Source organism: Lagenorhynchus albirostris, chromosome 2 (assembly GCF_949774975.1).
Source record: "Lagenorhynchus albirostris chromosome 2, mLagAlb1.1, whole genome shotgun sequence".
NCBI lineage: Eukaryota > Metazoa > Chordata > Mammalia > Artiodactyla > Delphinidae > Lagenorhynchus > Lagenorhynchus albirostris.
Genome location: NC_083096.1, coordinates 41,538,501 through 41,561,238, shown reverse-complemented (window position 1 = coordinate 41,561,238; position 22,738 = coordinate 41,538,501).

Sequence of the window (22,738 nt, the reverse complement as noted above, 5' to 3'; positions counted from 1 at the left end):
TGATCAAGAATCGAACAGACAGAGACTTGCCCCCGAGGAGCCTTTAAGACCATCAGGGAAGGGCTTCCCTGGTGGCGCAGTGGTTTAGAGTCCGCCTGCCGATGCAGGGGACACGGGTTCGTGCCCCTGTCCGGGAGGATCCCGCGTGCCGCGGAGCAACTAAGCCCGTGAGCCATGGCCACTGAGCATGCGCGTCCGGAGCCTGTGCTCCGCAACGGGAGAGGCCACAGCAGTGGGAGGCCCGCGTACCGCAAAAAAAAAAAAAGACCATCAGGGAAGATTCATGCAGGAAGCAGTGCAAGATATCATAAAAGCACTGATGGTGTCAACCCCTACATGCAACCCAAGAAGAGAGTCGTCATACACAGGAAACGCTTTACACATGTGGAGGTGGCTGGTGCACCACCCCCGCGGATGGGATCCTGAACAGGAAAGCGCCTAAGCTGCTTCTGCTGGCAAATGCGGGTGACTCCAGAGGATGGATCTGTGGAGTCCTCCTCGCACAAACAAATAGGATCCCAGGAAACAAATTAACTCTCAGAGAATGACGTTTCCCTACCTGAATGCCTCACACGTGGTCATCAGCCGACATCTGTCATGTATTGTCTTCCTGCAATCCAGGATGAGGGAAGCGCTGAAACAATTCCTGCACCCGGGGAAGTGTGTTCCAGACATAGTCACCTTCTGTGATCCGAATAACCTCAAGCCAAGTTCTATTTTCCTGAGGGAGAAGGACAGAATCATGATATAGGAAGCCCTAAGATGGCCAGGGGTCAGGAGATGAGTAGCGTTTCCTCTGTGAAGGCAGGTCTCGTGCCCCTGATAGTGGGAGCTTCAGTCCAATATCCTTCTTGCTCCTACACAGAGATGCCTGGTTCCTCTCGTGTCCCGCTGGGGACTCTTCCATGCCTCCGTGCTCTCCAGCAAAGCAATAGTTCTTGAGCAGCAGTGAGGATGGGGTGCCTCAGCTGCCCATCCACTAATAGCCCTCCGCCATCTCTCCTTTCTACAGGCTTCGAAAGCATTCTCTAACGCCTTTGAATCCATAGGCCGAGGATGTGAAGAGACAGCGCGCTGAAAAAAGACTGGTTCGTGAATATATGGAAAAGTGTTCAACCTCTCTATGACTCAATAAAATGTCACCATTTTGCTTATCACATTAGCAATTAAACAGACATTAAATGCTTGGTTTGAGCCAGGGTGTGGTTTAAACTGATGAGCACCTTACTGGAAGACATTTCACAAAATCTTAGTAAAAGTGTTCATGCATATGTATTGAATAACCTGGAAATATGTTCACAAGGTCTCTGGTTTTTAAGATGATTGCATTGGGTTGGCCAAAAAGTTCGTTCGGGATTTTCCATAAGATGTTATGGAAAACCCAGAATGAACCTTTTGGCCAACCCCAAATAAAACAGCATGTACAGAATAATCTTATCTGTGGGTGTGCAGGTATGTGTGTGTGTGGAAATGTATTTGGAAGGATAAGTTCCCAACTTCTGGTTCTGATTTTCTTTGGCTCTATACTACCCTTAGGCTTGGGTCCTTCCCAGAGCCCCATAATTTAGAGGGTCTCACCCTGGCCCTTCTGCAATCTGCCCCTCTCCCTGAGGCAGAAACTCTGCAAGGCAAAAGGGATGAACCCACCTGAAGCTAGCTCATTCTCATTCTAGTACATGCTCTAAAACCCGAGACCCTGGAATTCCCATTTCCAGGGCTGCACAAGCTTCCTGAGTCCTTTTCCCTGAGTAGATTGTGTTACTGGTGATCACACCCCAGACGCAACGGGTGGCCAGGAGGGAGCTGTCTGCAGGGGTGCAGATGGTGCTTGCACCTGGGACTGCAGCATCCACACGTGCACCCCAGGGCCCTCGTGGTGAAGGCTTGAGTCATGGCTGGGACGAGACAGGAGGTGGCCAGGAGCCTGGGGTCAGCTCTCCCCAGGCTACCACACTCTTACTCTGGACTTCAGAGCTCTAAATTTGAACCTGTACTTTCAGATTGTTTCAAGCATAAGGATAGAAGATATGTAATAGTCTGTCAGCTGGGTTTATAACTTCTAAGTATTTAGACTTTCTCAACTTTCTAAATATGGTATGTGGACCTTCACTTATACACTTACCTCAGACCACAAGAGTGTTAGGGATGGACCTGTTTTGGAAAGTAGAATTAAGGATATTTTAATTCTCTCACTCTCCCTTTCTCTCCTTCCTCCTCTCCTTTCTCTCTATCATTTATTATCTCTCCCTCTGTTCTTTTTTTATTTTTTACTATATACTAACAAATTGATGTTCTTTGTTTTAGTAATTCCAAGTCTATGAATCTAATCTAAAAAGATTATTAGAAATGTTGACAAATATTTGTGCATCTAGAAATTGAAATAACCTAAATGCTAAACAATGGGGAAACAGCCAAATGAATTATGGTACACCATATGGATAAATACTTTAAAATTATATTAGTAAATCCATGTTACGCTGATGAAGAATTTTAGCGAAAAATGCTCAATACAACATTAATTGAAAAGGAAGTTACAAAATATATAGTATAAATATAATTTAACGTATAAATATACGAGATATGTATATGTAAAAGATAGAAAACCACCAGGATATTAACTATGCTTATGTTAAATGAAATCCTGGATGAGGATTTTTTTCTTTATATTTTGGGGGTTTTCCTACCATGATTAGGGGTTACTTTTATAATCAGGAAGAACTTGTTTAAAAGTCTAAACATGTCTGTCCCTGTGTCCAGGTTTGTGTTTCCATGAGGAAGCCATACCCTGGTGGCCTTTGACGTAATTTACAAATGAACCCTGCATCCTGTTGCCACCGTGGAATCCTGCTTTCCAAGTGCTATTTCCCTTCTGTGCCTTCTAACGTTTGGATTCCTAGAGCAGCCCTGGGGCCTCAGCCTAATCACGAAGGTGCCTTTTACCTGGGCGGCCAGGAGGGTGGCCTCCCCGGGGAAGCAACACTTACAGGATGCTCTTACAAAAGCCGAGCAGACCCGCCTGCCTTCTCCCTGTGGGAACCTGGCCTCTATGAGCTGTTGAAGATCCCGCTTCATACCTCGCAGCTCCCCACACCACCGCCACCCCCTCCCTCCCCATACTCCACAATGCAGGTGCTTTCATTATCTCTCACTTCCTGGGAAAAGTTCTGATCGATTACTTCACACAAACATTTACCCTCGTAAGCGTTTCATTTGTAACAGGGAGATGGCACACTTAGCCTAGGGAAGGAATCTCCAAAGGCAGGATGTCCAACACATGACTTCTGAATGTAAAGACTTTTGGGAACAGCAGTGGGAAGCAAGCTACCTGGTACCTGGAAACCAAATCATGTCAATCTCCTCCTTTCAGCGAAGGCCACTAAGACCTAGAGGATGCAGAATTGAGAAGACCTCCCCTGAGCATCAGAAAACGGAAACTGGAAGCCACACCAGCGGAGGCCAGACGCCTCTTACTCAAACTAGAAATCAAGCACAGAGATTCAGATGAGAACTGCTGGGAACTCCCAGCCCTCAACCTGCACCTGACATTTCTAAATGTTGAGACCAGAGAAGAGAGCATCTCTTATTGTAATTGCTCTAACCATTATCAGTGTTCTAGAAACGCTTCCAAATAACAGACTAGCATCCTCTTACGATTTCCCCTGGTATGGGCTTCTTCCTACTCACTGCCCTCCACCTCACGCACAGAGCCTCACCTTAGGATGCTGGGCAAGGGCTTCATCGGCCCCTGCGTTTTCCGATTCTTGGCAGCCAGGCCAGGAGCCACGAGTCGGTCTGGAAGTTAGTTGTAAATGCTAGAATACAGACCACCAGTGACAGATATCTACCAGTAAAATTGTGTGACAGACATTCAGACCCCTAATTTCCGCCTCTTAAGAAAACAAAGGATTATACTAAATTTCCAAATCCTTTATTCCTCTATATCATTAAGCCTAAATATGGCTTGTATCCTATTTCCTTTTTTTCTAAAATCTGAGATCAATTTTCCAATTTGTAATAATATAGCCACGCTCTAAAACTTTTTCTGAAATTGTACTTATTTCCAGCCTGCCCGGTTTAGCCCCTCATGTGATGCTTGTTTCTTCTGAGTTAGTTTTGTCTTCCCAGTAAATTCCTGGAGGGGAGGGCTCAGAGGAGAACACGTCATTCTCCTCCGCGTGGCCACCTCAATGCTGAAAACATTGTTCACCCATCATACGTGCTCAGGAAATAGGAAACCTAACTGGGCTGGCTGGATGGTCTCAGCATCACCTCCCAGGCAAACCCTAAGCTTAGCAAACAAGCCGGGCCTCGGGTGAATCCTGCTCTCAGATCCCTCATTTGTAAATGGAGATGACTGTTTAATGAGTTTTAAATGAGATTATACGCAAGTGTTTATTACAACGCCTAGCACGGAACAAGAGCTCGGTAACATCAGCTCTTATGTTTTATTGCCATCATGAGAATTTCTTTTCTCTCCTTGAAGAACAGAGTTTAAAACCATAATCCCCACAAGGAGAAAAACAGTTGGTGTCAAATCCACCTCCGACAGTTTGGGAGTCTCTGGGAGGCGTCGCGCACAAACTCCGTACTTGGTACGGGGTATCGACCTCAGAGCTTCAACCCGGGCTCCATCAGCCTAAGAAAAGCTTGGCTTGTTGCCTTGGAACTTATTGGCACAATAAGAGATAATGATTTCCCTGTACACACTCCCTCAGAGCAGTTATTGTTGAAGTATTTCCCTTATTCCTCCTTTACCGGAAAACAATACCTTATAGAAATCAGCTGAGGAAGACACTAATAGCAACTTCAAAGTGCAGCCTTCTCACTGCCCTGACTTGGCAAGGAAGCCTGTTTGGCGCAGTTCGCCTCAGACCCAGGAACAGAAAGTGACAAAAATGAGTCCCTGGGGACTGATGTGGGCACCAAACACCTGGCAGCTTTGGGGCCAGCAGGGCCAGCAAGAAGAAATCGGTTTCCTCAATTGGCAGCCCCAGAAAGTCACAGCCATACTATGAAAATAAGGGGTTTTTTTTTCTCTCTCTTTTCTACTCACTCTTCTTGCCTTCCATGATATTTCTTCTCTGTCCCTTGGGAAATTTGTGTCTTTGTGGGGTCTGTCCTCTGCCCTTCTTTTGTGAGCATACCAAGGCAAAGATTCATTTAATTTTCAGAAACTGTGTCTGTCAATAAATTGCTTTTGCTCTATCTTAGAGGAGGCGCTGCCACCATCCTCCCTGAGCGGACATTCCTTATGTACGGGAAGCGTTTCTCATTATCTGTCTTGACCTCTTGTGCAATCTCCTTTTCATCCTCTCCTTGGGCTTTTCTTATCATGGTTTGCACTCCCTCACCCTCGTGCTGTAATCGGCAGCATCCTCCTTAGCACATGGCGTTGTATCCCTTGTATGTGTCCTCTGTTATAACCTTGATTAGTTCCCCTCATCGTCCACCAGGCCTTTTAAATTGGGAATGCTGTCCTTGCACTCACCAAACCCAGCACTTCAGCTAGTTTGCTTCTAAACCCTCCAAGCTTGCCTTGTAGAGAGATCAGGCATGAGAAATTGATGGGCTCTGTTCCTCCACTGCATGGGCATTTATTGAGCACCTCCTGCATGCCAGCGTTCTTCTAGATAAACAAGACAGATATGCTCCCTGTCTTCGTGGGGCTTCCAAGTGAACAAGAAAGAGAAAAGTAAGCAGACGATGCTGGGCGATGAGCCTGAAGAGCCCAGACCATCACAACAAACTCACAGGGCTCTGGGGATATTTGAAGACTCTGAGCGTCACACAGCACTACCCTCCATCTGCCGGATACAACATGAACTACTGGCTTGAGATAGTATCTATTTCCACGTTAGATCATACCGCTTTCCTTTCAAGGATAGAGCTAGAAAGCTGGTTTTTTCAGCATTTGCTGTGATAAAAGAGACACTTGTGTAAAAATCAAATGCAGTGCCTAATCTGATCCTAAAGTTTAAGAAGGTGGATACTGTCCAGCAGCTCTGTACATCCCATGAGTAGGTAACTGTGGTTACCTAAGAATGAATTTTAAGTACTATATTTCCTTCTATTTGTGAGAATTCTTTTTCAAAGGGTTACTAGGGCATTAAGGTATAATGACTTATACTGCGTTGTTCAGACCTAACTACTTACTTAATCAGGATAATTGCTAGGGATTTCTCTTGGCCTACAGCTCATGAAAGCTGGGGCATCTCTGATCTAAGCTGAGACCTGAAGGATGAGGATTTGGTAGTTGGGCTGAGAGGAAAGAATGTTCCAAGCCAAGTAACATGATATCCAAGGCCCAGATATGAGAGACAACAGGGGCAGTAGAGGAAATGTAAATTGTCTAGTATGTCCTGGATTCTTGCTCTCCGCCTGCCCCCGCCCCGTCCAGAAGCCACCACTTCCACCCAGCCACTGGTGTCCCCATGCCCACTCACTCACACATTTGCATACCCCTCCCCTTCCCAAGTGCCTGCCCCACTCTCTCCCCTCCCTCCAAGGCCTGAGCTCACACCTGAGCAGGGAAAATCAAGACCTAAAGATGTGACAAGCGTACTGGAGCGGGGCCAGGCAGATGGTCGCCCAGGAGTGTCAGGTGGCAGACAAGAGTCGGGGTGTCGGCAGCCCACATGGCAGGTCTGGCAGCAGGTGACAGAGAGCCGGCCAGAGAGAGACTCGATTTCAGAGACAGGAGTCCAGTCCCTGGAAGGAACTGAGGCCCCAAGCAGGAAACCAAGCAGGGACACAGTTCCCAGAAACGGGGCACCAGGTGGAGGTTCAATGACAAAGGACAAAGTTGGAGCCCAGTTATAAGAACAGGCAGCAGAGCTGAGAGTGACCAGCTGGAAGGAAGTGGTCTATTTATAATAGGAGAAAGTCAGAAACAACTTTAATGTCCAAAAGTAGGGGATTATTTTAAAAATTATGGCAAAACTACACTGTGGAATAAGGTGAGGGATAAAAAAACATGTTCTGTAAGACCGTGTGAAAATAGGGAACGTTTCTTAAATCGTGTACGCTACCAAGCTGGGGTGTTAAGTTGCCCTCTACCTTGTAAATTAAAATGCCTATCTGGTGTATACAATTAGACACAGCAGAGAGGAAAGAAGAAATTGAACAAGGGCTGGAAGAAGAGAGAACCAAATATCATCTAAGTGGGCAGAGTGTAGCTGATTTTAATTTTTCTTTTTTCTATTTCTCTATATTTTCCAAATTTTCTGAAGTTAAAAAAAAAACTATCACCTTAGTTTCTTTAATAAAAATTAAAACAAAACCAAAAGCTACTTGGAGTCATAATCTTTCCCAGTGCAGACCAAAGCCACAGGAGAAATGGATCTCTCCAAATGGGTTGGTTCTCCTTACAAATATGGAAAGCCAACAATTAGAAGGCAAGAGATAGGGCTACCCGGATGTTTGATAAAACACCAAGGCCAGCTTGGAATTAGGAAGAACAAAAAATAAAAGACCAACAACCCAGTTACCCCCATTCCTGCTGCTACCTCTTTGTACGGTTCCCTTTCCTTTACCTCTACTCATGGCCAGGTATCTTGTCTCTCCCCAATTGTAACCTGCTGCTCAAACTACCTCTGAAGCCCTGAACGTCTGATGAGGGGAAATCAGTTGCAGTGGTAGCATCAGGCAGGACAGCACTGTCTGGGCTAGTGACAGAACACAGGGTCTGGGCCAGCAGTCCTGGGTCTGAACCTTGACAATGTCCAAAACCAATGGTGTGACTTTGGATAAACCATTTCGGAGCCTATTTCTTCACCATAAAGTAGGGAGAAATAATAATATTGGCTCTACTGGATTACCGTGAGGCTTAAATGAGATAAATCTTCCTGGCAGTGCTTTGTCAACTACAAAGTGCCAGGCACGTATCAAATTTACATTAATAACTGCTAGTTGGAGGGTCTACTAACACAACAAGCTACATTTCTGGAGCATATCAGAGATCTCACAAAGTCCATTAAACACATCATCTCTATTCACTGCAGTTATGTCTCTGTACTTGCTTCTTTGTCTCATAGAGACAGACCACATGGCTCTGATTTCCATGGGGAAAATGCAAATGAGTGCCTCTTCTGTCTCCATTAGGGAAATTCCACAGAATAAAGTCCCAAGACTATGAAGCTATAAGAGAGCTAGAGAAAAACTAATGACAAAAGCCCTTGGTCATGTTGGCTTGGCATCCAATATTTCTAGCTAAGACATCAATACGTCTCTGCTTTCCAATGATCCTAATCTTGATCAGAGCCTCAGGTCATGACCTGGGAAATACAAAGCCTCAGAAGATTAAATGAAAAGATCAAGTCTAAGATGACCTCTTCTTTCAGAGTTCCTAAGAAGCCTCAAAGGAGGCCATCAAATATTCTCTCACTGAATTCAGAGATTTTATGTTGAAAGATGAATGAATTAATAGACAAGTGAATAAATGATGAGCAAATGAAGACAGGAAGTTTTATTTGGAGGAATGAGAATTATTCTATAGTCCCTTAGGAACAAAAGAAGAAGAAGAAGAAGAAAGGATATGGCCATTTTAACTACCAAAGAACCATAAAAAGTGGACAGAATCCAATATGGGGGCTTGGAGTTCTGAGAATACTTTCAGAGAAAACCATTAAGTTCTGAGAAACTATTAAGCTTCCCAGCCAAGGAACTCCACCCTCAGAGAGCCACATGAGGTTCAGAATAAGGCTGTCACTAACCCAACAGACCAGAGTCTCTGCTCCATCCTCCCTCCGGCCTTTGCTTCCCGGAAGACACCCAACACCAGCCACATCCCTCAAACTGCAACCTGCCAGATTTTGACTCTCTCCTAAGCCACCTCCCACCCAACCTCTTTCTGTTCCCACTTCTACTACACACTCAGTCACTGCCTGACCCAGGGCGCCCCACGCTTGCCTGCTCAGAGCTCAGCCCTGAAGCCCCAGCCCCAGGCCACGCATGGGAGCAGCGTGAGCTCAACAGCTCCTGCATCTGGATGGAAGAGAGCTTCCTTCTCAAACCTGACTCCTAAGCTCTGAGAAGTCAGGGCCCTGGGATCTGTGGCCGCCTTCTTAGTTCTTGACTATCTGAGACCTTTTCATGTGTCTTAAGGACTTTTTAAATAAACATACTCAACTCCAATAGAAATATGAACCACCGCCTTGAACTTAATTCACGTCGACTGAATCAGAGTTTTGTTTTGGAAAAAGCAAATCCACTCATTTTGTGGAATTTTCCACGTGTTTCTGAAAACCCTGAATCTGGCCCCATGCCAGGGTGCAAGGGCTCAGGAGCCAACCATCTTCTCTCGCTGCTTCTTCGTTCTTGCCTCGCAATTTCCTTCCATCTTGTAAAGCGCCGCTTCACCCAGAGTGCTTCACAGGCAAGGCACGCTGCCACATCCTCCCTCCCAGCCCGGGAGGCCATGAATCTTTCCCTGGTTTCCCACAGAACCAGCCAACAGGTGGCGCCATATAATGTCCTACCCCTTATTCATTTATTTATTCATTCATTCACTTAACAAACATTACTGAGTAACTAGTACGTACCAGCCATTATACTTAAGACGATCTCATCAAGGAAAATGATCTTATCAAAAATATACATACTATGGTTTATTTTAAAAGTATAGGAAATTCCAGTCAAAATTCTGGTGGGTGTCTTACTAGTGGGGAATAGTAGGGAATGAATAGGGGAACGTTCTCGCTTTGCCACCTCCTAAAACAGGCACCTCGCTCATCACGTTGGGCTTTATAAGGAAGAAAGGAAAGGCAAAGAGGAGACTCAAGGGTCCAAAGAACTGAGTGAGAAAGGATTCAAGTGCACTCTACCATAGGCCTGAGTAGAAAAACAAGTTTTTTTCCCAGAAAAGGATCACCAAAATGATAACGATACTTTATGCCCCTATGTCTGTTTAAAAAGTGATTTTCAACTTAGACAAAAGGGGTAGAGAGGGACCTGCTGGATGCTTCTGCGGTGTGTGGACTGTCCTGAGCTTTCTGCCCCAAATGGAAAGAAGCTTCTGAGACGCGGCTGAGCATCCTTCATCTACACAGCTATGATATCCAGCCAGTTCAGGGTTTCCCCAGACCCCGCTGTGGAGAGGAGGAATGGGGGAGAAGAAAAAGAGAATGCTGATCTGTTTCGTGAGTCACAACTGCTTTCTCCGCCATGTGCTTCAAGTCCACACATGAGTCAAGAAACTCCACAACTGGCACAAATGACAGATTTGAGGGAAAAAAGTAATCATGCAAAACCGCCAACTAGAACAGATTTCCCTGTGATTGAAGATGGCAATAATAGGACAAAAGACAGATTTTTTGCCTTCAAGAAACTCTCTCTTCATCGCAGCCAAGGCAACACAAAATTCAAGGCAAACATTCCAGTATTTTCCCCCCACTGTTTGGAAATATGGAAAAAGAAAATCTTGCCATAATTTTTTTTTTCCCCTAGTTCTACCAGAAGCGACACTTTTTTTTCTCCAGCGTTAACAAATGACAGAGTATGATTCTTCTGGTGCTTGGAACGGAGGACAGACCCAGCAAAGAAAAGAGTCTGGATGGGAGACAGTCTGCAGGAAATTGTAAACCTGCTAAGAAAACAGAGGCCCCCTCAACAGGCTGTCTTTACAACATTAGTCTTTTTGAATATGATGAAAATATTATCTGCCTTATTGATCACCAGCTCCCTAAATAGAAGAGTTGTTTATAACAAATGCAACCAGCTATCATAAATGTGCAAAACAATAACACGCTACCCTCATATCCTGGCTCTGTATCCACTGCCAAACACCAAGCAGGGCAGATGAAACACCATGCATTTTGTTCATACGGAATCTGGGGAATCATAAGAATCTAAAAATGTCACAAGATTCTAAATGTAAGATGCAGTCTGTTTTGAAGGATCGAAACACAGAGTCCCCAAATTAGCTTTTTTTCCCGTAGAGTTCTGAATTTTTTTCTAATCTTTTGGTTTCCCTAACTGTAGATTGCTAAAAGTGAATGGGACCCTAGAGATCATTTAATCCAATCCACTCATGTGGACAGCTGAGGCCCCAAAGAAAGGATGTGTCTTTTCCAAGGTCACATAGATAGCCAGTTACAGAGCTGGGAATAGAATTCAGATCTAACTCTAGATGACTCAGTGCCCTGGTTAGGTGAGTTAAAAGCCAGTTCAATTTTGGGGTGGCTTTGCACAGCAAGAATTCTATTTGTGAATATGAGATTGTGCATCCTTTAAGCCAGCTGGTAACGTACATGTTACGACTTCCTTAGCTCTTTCTCCCACCTCCCCATCCATGTCTAGGGAATACAGAAGATGGGTCATAATGATATCCATAGCTCTGAAGGACAAAGATACACTTCCTCATGGATATTCTCCTGGCACAGGTAAGATTGTGTTTCTAGAAGTTTTTTCTTTGTTTGTTTGTTTTCATGCATCTTGGGACAAGCTATCTTTCCGTGTGACTTTTTTTTTTTAAACAACCTTGAGTTTGAAAAGTGACTTCTTAAAGCCTCTCTTCCTTTAGAATTGGGCTTATAATCATCACATTATCAGCTCATCTATGTACTTAGCAGGGCAGGCATTCAGTGTCTCTTTAAATGCTCCCTGGGTTCACCTGTCCCTGGTCCCAACCCTGTCCTTTAGTTTTCACATTGTTTATTTCCTACATTGTTCTATATGTATATTTCCTAATTAACAACAAAGTAATTGGGTCTTTCCATTGAAGTAGCTCTGGCTTCTCTCTGCAAGGAGCAGGTTCAGGTGAAACAGACCAGTGAGCTTCAAAAGTGTATAGAGGGGCTTCCCTGGTGGCGCAGTTGTTGAGAGTCCGCCTGCCGATGCTAGGGGACACGGATTCGTGTCCCGGTCTGGGAGGATCCCACATGCCGCGGAGCGGCTGGGCCCGTGAGCCACGGCTGCTGAGCCTGCGCGTCCGGAGCCTGTGCTCCGCAATGGGAGAGGCCACAACAGTGAGAGGCCCGCGTACCGCAAAAAAAAAAAAAAGCGTATAGAAGTCAGAGCTGTCTCGGTCACCCAGCGCTGGTCCCAAACTGCCACTAACCCTCTGAGTGATGACTCATGCAGCCTCTCTGTTCTTCAATTTCTTCTTCCTGTCTCATCTGAAATGGGCTGTGCAGCTAAACTAGGCATGTATTTACCCTTCTCTTCTCAAATCCCCTCCTCGTGGTTTCTACAACATTCTCCTCTGAGTCCTCCTGCCTGGTCTGTCTCCATCTTCTTCTTTGAACCTTCTTCCTCTTGATGCGCTGAAAGATTTCTTCTCCCAGCTGTGACCTTGGCCCTGCTTCTCTCACTCCTATGCTGGCTGATGAGACCCAAACCCGACTCACACCTGAGCACTAACCTGCATCTCTTCATGTCTTTGGAAGGTTATCACTTGGATATTCAAATATCAGTTTCACATTTTCATTTTTTGTGTGTCTCTGAATATATCAAATTCATTTTTTAAGGAAATTCTTGGTTGAGATATAGCTCACTGAATTTTTTTCTTTTTTTTTCCACTGTTTTTCAAATTGAAATATAGTTGATTTACAATGCTGTGTTAGTTTCAGGTATACAGCAAAGTGATTCAGTTATACATATATATATACTCTTATTCAGATCCTTTTCCATCATAGGTTATTACAATATATTGAGTATAGTTCCTTATGCTATACAGTAGGTCCTTGTCGTTTATCTGTTTTACATATAGTAGTGTGTATATGTTAATCCCAAACTCCCAATTTATCCCTCCCCATCCCGCATTTTCTTAACTAGAAGAAAACACAGGTGAATGTTTCTTCCCCAACTGGACTTCATTTATAAAGCTGGTGGAGAAAGCCCTTCAGAGACAGGAGGATGACCACCTCTTGTTGGACTACTGGAGCACAGGAGCGTGTGTGGCCATGGAGCCACCAGGCAGGAAGGGCCCTCCCACGCTGACTCCCATCAGCCCACGGATAGCGCCCCCAGAGCTGTCGCCCAGAGCATGACGGAGGAGCGACAGAAAGCTCGTCACTCCTTTTCACTAAGTTGCCCTAAGCCTCTCTATTCCCTCCTCATCACTCATCTGAATTTTCCAGGCTTTCCAGTTTACTCTGCAGTGTCGTTGTCTTCATCCTTTGGATCGAGCCAGCCTTTGCCAATTCCTACCATTTCCATAACTCAGACAGTCTTAAGCTATCTGGCATTTATAATTAAGTTACCTCCTACAATTATTTTTCCATGTCTTTTTCTCTCTACACTTCTTTCTTTCCAGTATTTAAAATACAACAAAATAAAACAAGAAAGAAAAAAACTTGCATCTAACACAATCTGGGGGGAACTGGGCGTTTTACCATGTCATTCAGGAATCTCTATAAAACGTGGTAGCTCCCATAGGCTACAGCACACACAGTTTCAGATGTTATTTTATTTTATTTTTATTGAAGCATAGTTGATTTATAATATCGTGTTAGTTTCAGGTGTAAGCAAAGTGATTCGGTTATGCATATATATGTATATATCTATATTCTTTTTTCCATTCTTGTCCATTACAGTTTATTACAAGATATTGAATATAGTTCCCTGTGCTATACAGTAAATTCTTGTTGCTTATCTATTTTATATGTGGTAGTATGCATCTGTTAATCCCATACCCTCAGCTTATCCCATCCCCTCCCTCCGGTTTCAGATGTTATTAGGTTAAAAATCTATGAAATTACCATTTTGGCAGATCAAAAGTGGTTGAATATTGAGACTGTCCCATGGTTCAATGTCATATTATAAGCACTCTGTTCAAATTTGGCTTCACTGTGACTCCTAAAGTAAAGGATTTGTGCATGTCCAGCAAAAAGTCAGCAGAACTGTTACATGGTGTTCTGAGCAAGGGTCTGGCAGGATAAAGCCATCGGCTTCTCAAAGCAGCTGAAGAGTCGGGGGACTGATGGTCTGTGTCCCGGCCATTCGTGGTCAGGAAAAGGACACCTGTGTGCCTGTCTGCTCCTTTCTCCCGCCTGCCCTTTGCAGAGGAAATGCAGCTGGAATGTCCTCTCACCACAACAATGAGGAGAAGTGGACAAGAGGCTGTTTCATCACCTTTTCCTCTGCCCCGATGCCCTGCTGGGGACTGGAGAGCAAGCGTCCACTGTGTTTTGGAGGCTGCAAGAGGAAGTCGCTGTCGTTAACCCAACTTGGGTCATTCCTTCCGGGGTACAATGGTTGGAGGTGGAAACTTTAGCAGGAAAGCCAAAGGAGTTCTTTGACCCACGTGCTTGTGTCTGGGTCTATGGGTGAGGTCGCAGGCATCCATTTGTGTCACCGTTTATGATACAGATCACGGTGGAGTTTTACCCTGAAAGTAAAGACGAAAAAGAGGAAAAGTCTGGGAGCTGGTGTTGGTGGTGTCATCACAGCCCCAGAATGGAGTCCAGTTTTGTTTTCATAAACAGGAAATTTCTCTCTTCACAGCTTAAGATGAGATATAAAGAAGTATTGTTCTGGAATGACTCTCTTCCTTCTTCTAGCTGATGTTTCTAATGGATTACCCCACCCCCCGTAGAGGCCAAGAGGGCCAAGATTTTTTTCAACAAAACCAGCCCCGGGCCACTTCTCCAAGCAGAATGGGCTTCACTTTGACATCTTCTCTACCCTTGCTCACTTCTATGCCAGCAGTTCTCTGCCTTCCAGCAACTTATCCCTGGTCCTGCCTGGTCCTTCCTACCAGGAGTAATGCATCCCATTGGGTCATCCGTGCCAGGGTCCTTAATGGGTCTGCATGTTGCACTGAGGATTAAATGTACATGTATCTGTATAAGGAGAGTACTTAGAACCACACTATATAAATAAGCATTCTATAAATGTTAACCAATAGGACTGTAGGAGGTGATAATGAATGGAGCATTATTGTTATGAAGGCTGGGGTGGTATAAGCAATCACTACTTGAGGACTTTGATTAAAAGTCAACTCTGAATTACTGGATGAGAAATTACAGGATCTCTTCACCTTGGCTCTCTAAAGCAGTGCTGTCAAATAGAAATGTTAAATTTTCTAGTAATCACATTTTTTGAAGTAAAAAATAAAAAGATGAAATTAATGTTAATAACATATTTTATTTTATCCATGAATCAAAAATATTCTCATTTTGACATGTAATCAAGGTAAAGTTTTTAATGAGATATTTTACTTTTTTGAATGCCTTGTCTTAGAAATCTGCTGTATAGTCTACACGTACAGCACACCTCAGTTTGGATGCTAGGTTTTCAATGATTAAAGTCAAATATAATCCTACCAAAGCACTGAAGTTTTGTTTAATGGGGGAAAAAATGGTCCTCATTGCTTCATGTTTTAAATTTGAATTTAAATTAATTAAATTTCAAATTCAGTTCCTTCGTTTCACTGGCTACATATCAAGTGCTCAGTAGACATGGGTGCCTAGTGGCCAGCGTATTGGACTGGGTAGGTCTGAACTGCCCACCAACTTCCTCCGATGCCCTCATACCTCCCGCCTGGCCCGTGCACACCCTGGCCCCCTCCTTGCTCTCCTCACTCCCCTGCACTACTTCCTGCCTATGCTGGGCCTCTGCTCACACATTTCCCTTTACTGGGAATGCCTTCCCCTCCTCTAATGCATGGTCTCCTTCAACTCCAAAGTCACCTCCATCATGAAGCCTTTCCCAGCAGCTTCCTCTTAGAACTTATCAGCATTCCCTCCAACCTGGTGTGCTCAAGGCTCTGTTATATGCAATATGAACGCGTTTGCATCTATTTGCTAAGCGTGTATGTGTGTGTGTGCGTGCACACACATGCATGCGAGTATTCTATGTTCCCACCTTGACTGTAAACCCTTCCGGAGAGCATCCCTGGCATTACAAACCATTTTCCTCTCACCTGGGCTATCACAGTAGCCTCCTAGCTGGTCTCCCTACTTCCTCCCCTGGCCCTCTTGAAAATCCACCCTCCACACAGCAGCCAGAGTGACCCTGTTGGAAACACAAATGAGCATATATCTCCCCAGCTAAAAGCCTTCTGGTGACTTGCCGCTTTTCTTAAAATGAAGTGCACATTTCTCAGCCTGGCCTCTACAGCTTTACTGGGGGGGCGGGGCAGGGGCAGCCATCCTCTGTGGCTTCATTGCCTCCCCCATCACAGTGCCCAGGTGCCCAGCCACACTGGACTTCCTTCTGCTGCTTGAGTACCTCGAATTCATGTCCACCTCAGGGCCAGTACCCTTGTTGGACCCTCTGTCTTTCATGCTCACCCAAGCCCCAGATTGTGCTCAGTTGGTTTCATCTTGTCATATGTGAGGTCTTACCTGACATCCCATTAGTCTCCACTCCCACTTCGAAGCCCCAGAATTACACTCTTTCACAGCTCTCTGTTTGATTTTCTTCATCTGTTCTTACAACTTTGTTGATCTTCTCTTACAACTATTTGAAATCATTGTTCATTAATTGACTGGCTTGTTTAATGTCTGCCTCTCCACTAGAATGTAAGCAGGGAGCTCACCCCTTCTGTTCACTACTGTACCTTAGGGCCCAGAGGCTCAGCAAAATGGAAGTCTTCAATTAATATTTCAAATTAATGAATGAATATAAAATCCCATGTAACTCCTACAGCTGGTAAAACCCAATGATATACTGAGGGCTAATCAATATCACAATTCACAAAGCAGATAAAACAGTGGTTGCAAACTCAGATCCTTACAGAGACTTGGCAATAGTACATGAGTAAGGCACAGTAGGGAGGGGTGGGGACTGTGGCCAACAGGAGAGTGCTGTTTCCACTTAGAAGAGGCAAAATCATTCAGCTCCAATCATTAATGTCTCATCAGAATACAGGCCTAGTGTGACCTGAACCTTTGATTTTTCAAGAAAAGCTAAACATTCAACTTTTTAAATAAAATGTTTTAATTATTCAAATTATATAGACAAAATAAAATAAGTCTGCTGGATTTATTTAGCCTACCAGTTTGCAACTCTGAATTCTAATGCCTTTGGTTTAATTTGGTTTAATTATGGGCACCTGAGACCCATAATTTCTCTTTTCTTTTCTTTTTCACATTCCCCTTCTAGTGCTTCCTTCAACTCAGTAACTCAGAAGTCATTGGGTTTTTGAGTTCCAAATCCAATGACCCTTGATTTCAATCCTCATCTTCTTTGATCATGTTAGACCTTGGCCTCAGTCGTGTAGTGGCTGCTGAAAGGCACCACCAAGATCCCCCTTTAGGAATGAAGGTTTATACCCCTAAACGGCTGGGAGCATTGCCTGCAGACAACGCTTAGCTCTCAGCCTCCTTTGGGTATTATCTAAGTTGAAGAGAACTGCCTTGCCCAAGGCCATGCCCCCTTCTTGGTGGGCGGCCCACATCTACTGACAGTTTGCCACAAAGGTATAGAGCCCTGTCTCTCTTGCCCAAACTCAAGACATGTCTGAAGGGGAACACCCATTTTGGAGCTCCCCACAGGGTCTGCTGAGGCCTCGGTTGTAAGGCCAACACAGCCCAACTTCTCCCTCTACCTAACCCTGTTTCATTAACCTCCCTTTCATAAATATTAGCACCCCCTAATCAATTTTTACACATAATCTTCGTGTGAGTCTGCTCCTTGCGGACCCCAAGTATGACTGTTGGTATAAGAAGTGAAAATGTGGACTAGATCTCTTACCACCTGGCTGGCAACGAGGACCCCTCCCCTGGTGTTGGGCCAAGCACAGACAGCCCCTGGCACAAGGTTGCAGGGCCAGTGTCAGAGATTTCCTACCTGATGAAATAGGATGATGTGCTTGTAGAGGGAGATGCACTAGCTGGGGTTATGAATCAGGTATTTGAGAAACTAATTATGGGAACAGTATAATTTGGTGGCTCTTGGGAAGTTCAGGTGAGGCGTTGAAGAAAGATAGTAAACGTTGGATTGTGAGAATGGGCACTTTGGGCTTCGTGTGTGCAAGAATGAGCAGTCAAGAAGAGGAGTCACCATCTTGGCAAGGGGACTAGACCCTGACCTGCAAGAGGAGGTAGGGCTCTTGTTACAGAATGGGGATGGAGAAGAATATGCTTAGGCCCTCGTGATGCATTTGAGCATGTCTTGGTTCTTTCTTGCCCAATTTTGACAGTAAATGGACAAATACAGCAACACTCATCTGAGAAAGACATGATGTCCAGTGGCTCAGGTTCTCAGAGACAAGGCATCAGCTAAGCCAACAAGACCAGCAGAAGCACTAGATGATGGTGAAGGGAATCTAGGCTCGACGGAGCAGGGGAAAGGTGGGGTATCAGCTATAGCCCTGAAACCAGCTGCAGTGACTGGGGTTACAATTTATCTTATAACTGTCCTCTTCCAAATTTTCCTCTGGAAGAGATGAAATTCCCATTGATTCCTGAAGGAGCTGCTCCAAGAACATATATGCAGTGATTCCAAGGGGCACAGGGTGGACTGTAGTGGACACTGTAATGCGCTGCCCAGACCTCCCTTCAGGAAGGGACTGGCCACCACCCACACCATCCAGCTGCCAGCAGACTGTCTCAGGATGCCAGTCACCTCTGGGTATGGCCTCAGCTGCGGAGAGCCACCTCACTCAGGGTCACATCCCTTCCCAGAGCAGCCCACTTCCTGTAACTCATCAGCACAGGGGTATAAAGGCTCAGTCTCCTCACTCCAACTCAGGACATCCCTGAAGGGTCATCCCAGCTCAGAGCTCCCATATGTCATCAGAAGCCTCAGCTGAGGTCACATCACAGCTCAGTGCCTCTCTCTGTCTAATTCTGCTTCTTTCTCTTCTCTTCTACTGGTGGGTTAATTCCAAAATCCTCCTGGATGTTAATCTTCTTAGGATCTACTTCTCCAAATATTCAGCCACTGACATGCTGACTTTTCCTTCTTGAAGTCCCCCTTAATTCTCAAATGCTGTATTCCTGCTACCTCTCTGATGGCCTCTACCTCCATCTCTGGACACCCCTCTTCTTCCTCCCAGTCCTTAAGGGTAAAGGTAGTTTATCTTAGTCACTGCTCTTTGAAAGAGAGGATTTTCTGATAACAGGATGCTACCTACTAGCAGAAGATCTACACCCACACCTACATAAATGGATTGCTGTGGGATCTTTACCTCTCCTATTTTTCACATTTCCTAAAAGTAAAGCATCAGTTTCTCTTGTTTGGCCCCAGGAAATATAACAGAAGGTGATATGTATGGCAAATGGTCTTCCCAAGAGAGTACTAGAAGTTTCTCTAATCCTTTATAAAGATTTACATTTTGCAATGTTATACCCTCTCCCTCATTGCTGGTCTACACACACACACACACACACACACACACACACACACACACACACACACACACACACACTCACTCACTCACTCACTCACTCACTCTACTCATCACAAAGATAAGGCAAAAACACATACCCACAGACTATATGTGAATTCCATCTCACTGCCCATCTTTTAGTCCATTGCCTGATAACCCCCAGCCTCTGGGCAGCAAGGCCAATTCCCTCTTCTGGTTCACATTAATTCTTTGACTCCCATATGACCAACAGAATCTTATGAGACTAACAGGTGGTTTAACATAATGGAAAACACAATGATCTGAGAGCAAAGAGACCCAGGTTTCAGGCACGGTTTGCTGCTTACTAGCTATCTAGCCAATCAAAATCTCGATTGCTTTACCTTGGACCCATTTCATTCATTCATTCTTTTATTTATGAAACACTCTAATGCCTGCAGAGGCCAAAGCATCAGGAGAGCTATTTCTCTTGCAGAGTTATCGGCTGGCGTGAATGATGGCAGCTCGCCGTCTACCTCATGAGAACCCTTCGTCTTCTTGAAGACATCTTGCCCGGCATCTTGCGCGCCACCTCTGCCTCTTGCCCCATTCCATCTTTAGCCTTTCATACCTTCCCAGCGTTTAGGAAGATCAAGGAGAGGCCACAGCAAGCTGGATGCCACCCTTGATATTTAGAGCAGGAACCGCACCCCCCACCCTCTTGTGGAGTATTGACTTATTTCCCTTTGGGTCTCTAGCACTCAGCACAGATCTAACACACAATAAATAGCTGCTATAAATAAAACAGCCCAGTTCCTCACACAACTTCCATGCCTGCTTGGGGCTTTGTCAATCCCTGGGCAGGTCCCAGAAAACATAAAGGCAGAAGGAGATCCTAACATCAAACACCGCAGGCGGTGGGAGAAAGGTGTAGGACATGTGAGCTATCACCAAGGGTTTCCAGGTATACAGAGAAATTGGCTTGGAAGTGAGTCACCCCCGAAGGGTTTGGAGAATTAGGGCACACGTCCAGGCTGATGGGAACAAGGGGAGTTGGCACGCACCTTCCACCCTCTGAAAGTGTGGGAACATCGACTGGGTCAATAAGGGCAGTGTGGGAATCCCCCTGGGAGCTGAGGAGTGGCCATGTGACCTCTCAAGGCCATCACCAGGACGCTCACTACCTGTCTCTCAGCACCCAAGTCCCTGGCATCTGTATCACCTACTTCCTGGTTTTGAGGCCCAAGGAGGTGGGAGGGGAAGAAGAGCCACAGAGCCAAAGGATTGAGTGCCCGGAGCCTTAGAAGGATGGTGGCCTTCCCCTCACCTGTCTCACTCTTTTGAGTCTCTTCCTTCACTTTGCTAATAATGTAAAGTATCAGCTAAAAATTGCAAAGCATGCATTTCATTTGAGTTTTATTGCCCTAACAGACAGCATTAGATTACAAAAGAGGACATTTTTCTTCTCAGTTTTAGCTTATTCTGATGATTTATGATTAGATACAGCAACAGTTCATAAACTTCCCTGACCTGCTGACAGTTTTTACAGGCTCCCAGATTTATTTCCATCTCAAACTTAACAGCTTTCATGTGACTGATATTCCCAGCGTCGCAGCGTGGCCGAGCCAGGGGCTGGGAGAGCGCCTCTAATCTCCATGTTACTAATTTAAATGAAGTCTTGGTCTGTTGTTTAAAAAAGACATCAGTCATCCTGGGGAGGTTTACAGATCCTCTTGTAATGTAATGTCAGCCCCTTCTGAGATATGAGGTTTATAAAGCCTCGATGTTGAGTGTTGGCAGACACGCCAAGGTCACTGTGTATGGCAAAGCGGAGGGGAGGGGAATGCGCTTCAGAGCAGGATCAACGAATTCCAAAGAAAGAGCGTTCTCCTGGAGAGACGGGGGTGTGACTGTCAAGAAAGGAACCTGAGGCTGGTGTCTGGGGGGGACCGGAGAGAGGAAGGCAGAGTCGAGTTCTAAGGGCGGGACCCGTTGCTCTCAATTCAGCACGTCTCAACTCCCTCTGAGGCTGAGAAGCCCTGAGAAAACGCAGCCCCTGGCCCCTGCCCTGAAGATCATCCTGGGCGCCCGCTCTTTGTTGGCAAGGGACCCGCTGCACGGGGCACGTTGAGCTGTGCCCCCAAGTCTGGGTAGAGAGACCCTGAAAAGTCTGCTCCTCTCTTGTTTGCCCGGCTCTGGGAGGCCCCCCAGAGGCGACGAGGAGGAGAAGGACAGGACCCCATCATCAGAGCGAGGCGGAGCTGGGAGAAGACAGATTCCTTGCGCCAGCCTGGGCTGTTCTCACACATTCACACGCCCGGGTGTCTGAAGGTCACTTCCAATCAGACTTTCACTGGGCAGGAGTTGCCTTTGTGTTATTTGGAGATCAGATAAGAAGTGACAAGTAGCAATAAGCTCTGGCTCACTAGGGAGACGGCTGAGGCCCACAGGGCTGAGGGCCTGGGGGATGGGGGGGGGGCACCTCTCATTCCCCTGGGACAAGAGGGAGGTGTGGAATGAATGCTTTGCCCGTGTACTCTCCTGTTAGAAGGGGAGAAAGGCCAGCCTTGTGTATCTCTGAAGGCCCAGGTTCTCCAGAGGGAGAGTCTGCATGATGAGGATTCACCATTTGCAACCCTGGACCAGCAGAGGCAGGTGACATTGCTGTTCCTACTGACATTCATCCAGTGCTAAGCACATGCCAGGCTCTGGGTAGGATCTCAGTCAACCTTCACAGCCATTGACAATTGAGAAAGGTGAATGAAGTGGATGTTATTATTGCCATTTTACAGATGCGATAACTGAGGCTTAGGATACTACAGAACTAGCCCAAGACCACACACCTAGTAACTGGTGGAGTTGAAGTTCCAATTCTAAGGTCCAGTTTCTCACCCACTACATCCTAACACCAGCTAAGAAGACTACAGATAATAATAGTAATAATAATAATAAAATACCAAGCTCCTGTTTGTCTATAATCCCCTGGAACCCAGACAGTTGACCATTTCCTCTTGCCCTGGAGGGAGACTGAGAAACAATGGTTTATTTCAGTGTTTCTCAAAGTGAGGTCCAGTGCCCACCACCATCATGGGCTGTAACTGGGATGCCAATCAAAGGCAGTTTCCTGATGGGAGCCCTTCCAAGCTCTGCATATCAACACGTGCCCTGGGAGATTCATACTCACTGAACATCTGAGAACCACTCGTCTTTTCAAAGCATGTAGTTGGTGTCCTGGAGCACTTTAGCAGCAAGGGAGATGACACCGTTTCCCAACAATTCCTGACTTCTCTCCTCAAAATGCAGGCTCTCTATTTGCTTGACATGAATTCCTAGAGCAGAATGTTAGAAAATATAAACATACGTTTCAAAGTCGCTTCAGAAAGGTCTGGAAATTATCCACCACTCTTTGTCATTTATCTCTTCATCTAGAGCACCCATAGATAATGGTAATAGAGAAAGAGCTGGATGAACCAGATGTTGGCATTTGTTAACTGCAGCCATTCC